The sequence below is a fragment of the Pteropus vampyrus genome, unplaced genomic scaffold (genome assembly GCF_000151845.1).
Source record: "Pteropus vampyrus isolate Shadow unplaced genomic scaffold, Pvam_2.0 Scaffold197, whole genome shotgun sequence".
Classification (NCBI taxonomy): Eukaryota; Metazoa; Chordata; class Mammalia; order Chiroptera; family Pteropodidae; genus Pteropus; species Pteropus vampyrus.
Genome location: NW_011888978.1, coordinates 1,054,376 through 1,057,789, shown reverse-complemented (window position 1 = coordinate 1,057,789; position 3,414 = coordinate 1,054,376).

Genomic DNA, 3,414 nt, shown 5'->3' with positions numbered 1-3,414 from the left:
TAGCTGCAGGCCCCCTAGCAGGCCTTGGGGCACAGAACCTGCATTCCACCTCTTCGCTCTCCCTTCCTGCCTGTGGAGCTCTGACACCAAGGCCACGGCATTAAGCCAGTGGCCTTGCTCCAGGGAGCTTGCTTGCTCCCAAGAGAGGACATGGATGTGCAGGCCACATTGAGCCTCCCCAGGTGGTTGGCGTGTTCCCTGGGATTGGCCCTGACCCAGGAGCTACTACAATGTTAGCAGGCTCCTCTAAGGCTGGGAGGTGGGCTGTCAGTCAGCAGGGGTCAAAAGCCAGTAGCTGAGGGACAAGGATGCTGAACAGGGTCCCTTCACCTATGGGAGCCCAAACATGAATCACTGCCCACCAGGGTGGACCTGACTTTCCCATGACTTCCTCCTGCAGACTCAGTGGCCTGGACACCCTGCAGGCAGCGAGGCCTCCCAGTTTCTGCTGGACCCTCCAGCTGGCCAGGGTATGCCGAATATAGTGCAGAAGGCAGCAGCACCCCTTGCAAGGACACTTCATATGCCCCCGGTCCCTCCTGACTGCATGGACTTCCAAATGAACAGTTCCAGGGAAACTGTGTAACCTGCCCCAGAGCTGCTTGAGGTCAGGTCTTTATCATGAATGTGACAACTGTCTGAGCAGTCTGTCTCTGCTCAGACCTGACCTATGGTTTGAAGTTTCCTGAGATTCATTGGCTGGGTGGCAGGCAAAGTGCTGTTCTCTTGTCAGTGAGGGCAGCTGCTGGTGTCACAGCAGGACCAGCAAGACAGAGTAGCTGGCCTCCTGAGCCAGGCCTGGAAGCTGGTCCCACCGTGTCTGTGTTCCTTTCAAGTGCTCGGTCCAGCCCTATGCCCAGAGTGAGGCAGGAAGAGCTGTAAACGTACAGCAAGGATATACTGATCGAAAACTGACTTAAAGAGGACAAATAAACTATCTGAAAAAGTCACACACTCTTGGCTTTACCATAAACAGTTTTCAGAGGGATTAAAGGGACTTTAAAATAATGGAAATAAAATACAGGGGAACTTTCTGTTGATTTCAGGATGAGAAAGCCCTTTGTCAGCATAGGAAGAAAATGCCGGTGGAGGCAGGGTAAGAGGCACATTTTTTTGTAGGCCGTCTGGCAATAGAGCTTAGTAAGCCCATCAAAACTTTGACCCAGTCTCTAGACATTTATGCTAGAAAAGTAACAGAGAAACACAAGCATTGTAGATAGGGGCAGTGATCAAAGTATTATTTGTAATAGTACAAAATTACAAGCATTATAAATGTCCCCCAGAGGACATCTGTTTTCAAATAATGTTTCCAGGAAAATTTAGCTGTCTAAAGACAATTTCTGGTTCAAGAAGATTGCTGGTTCAAGATGACTGTCGAGCCCACATTGATTTCTTCTTCCTCCCAAGAACTCATTAAAAAGATAATAAATGAATAGAAAGATATAAGACCCATGGGGCAAAGTAACCCGGAGAAGCTGATGAGCAATTACAACATATTTTTGAAAGAAAGGAAACAGATGGGCAAGAGGTCACTGACTTAGCTGAGCGGAGAAGCTGCAGCCAGAAGACACGGCGGTCTCTGGGCACAGCCCTGGGGACAAGCATGGCTGGTGGGAGCATGAGGTGGAAAAGGGGGATGCGGGACAGGCTAACTGTCCATACTAGGGAGACTTCTACTCTGACCAAGATTAAGTAACAAGGACCAGATTGACCCTATCTCCCAAAACAACTGAGAAACTAGACAAAGTTTATGGAACATTTTTAGACATGGAACAGCAGGCAGCTCAGGGCAGTGATCCAGAGGATGGAGAGTAAAGCGAGCCCACTTCTCCAAGCATACCACAGGGGTCCAGGCAGAGTCCTGAGGAGACAGCCAGAGTCCAGGGAGGCTATTATGAGCTAAATTGTGCTTCCCCACCACTGCCAACTCACATGTTGGAGCCTAGCCCCTGAGACCTCAGAGTTGACTGTATTTGGAGATGGGCCTCTACAGAGGTGATGAAGGTAGAATAAGGCTGTCAGGGTGTCCCTAGTCCACGGTGGGAAGGAGTGGAGATGAGATTGGGGACCATGCGGGAGGAGGGGACAGTGTGGGACAGAGGGTCCGATCCAGGCCTGACCACTCTGCTATATCTTCAGGCAAGCCCCAGCCTCACCAGCCTCAGTTTCCCCACCTGTAAAATGAGAGGTTGGGCATTTGAGCTGACATTCTGTGATTCTCTGTTATGAGGCATTGCCTAGGAGGGCAAGACCCAAGGCAGGATGTATGTGATCGACATCTATTTTCCCAATGTCATGATTTTGCCTCGGGATCAGGGAGGGGTGGAGACTGCCGCTTCCTGAGTCAATCCTCTCACAGAACCAGGGCCAGCTGACTCGCCCACTGTGGGAAGTGACTTCTGCTCACTGCAGAGTCTGCCCCAACCAGGCCAAGTGAGGCCCACCTCAGAAGTGGGAGCTCCCCACTGTGGTTTCCCTGTCTGAACAAAGCAAGTTAGGTGCATGTGCTTGGTCTTCAGTGCCTGGGGGTCAGCGGGGATGCCAGAGTGCATGAGGTGAGAGGAGGGTCAGATGGACACCAGGGGAACAGATCATGCAGGGCCTTATACTGAGCAAGCAGGCAGGCAGACCTGGAGCCCAGGGCATGGTCCCTTGGGCCATGGGCTAGGGACTGGAGCAAGACTGGTGACAGAAGCAAGTTCTTGGACCAGAGAGCTGTTGGTGGCGGCAAGGCTCTAGCCATCCCTATAGGAAGAGCTCACAGTCCTCCTAACACTTAGGACAGCAGGGACATTGGTCCTGGAGCCACAAGGACAGGAGTTCTGCCAGTGATCCATGGGGGCTTGGGCAGCGTTGTCCCCAGTCCAGTCTTCAGAAGAGGATGCAATTGCTCACCCCTGGTTTCAGCCAGGTGAGGCCCTGAGTAGAGGGCCTGGCCACACTGTGCCAATGCCGTCTCCTGATGAGATGATACATGAGTTTTGTTCAGCTCTGAACTTGTGCTGATTTGTTTCACAGCAACAGGCTGATGCACCTGGTGCCGAACTTCAAGGGGTCTCTTCTGACAAGAATACCCACATCGATTTAACTTATGGCTTCTGGCAAGGGAAGGCCACGTACATGACAGTTTTTCCCAGGAAGCACTGCCCATCTTGAGTGACTGCTCCTTCCCTCCATCCCCCATCTTGCCCCTCTCCCAGAAAAGACTTGCGGGAGCCCCGATTGCTGCCCACGCTGTTCTGAGCTGCCCCCGGTCTCCCAGACCCTCTCAGAATTGCTTGGCACATGTCCAAGCTGTTTAAAAAGCACTCTCTCTACCTGGGCCCTCACAGGTCCCCCCAGCAGTACAAGCTGGTACACTCAACATGGTTTCATTGTGAGGGGACTCATTTGCATCTTACCTGGGGGCTCTAT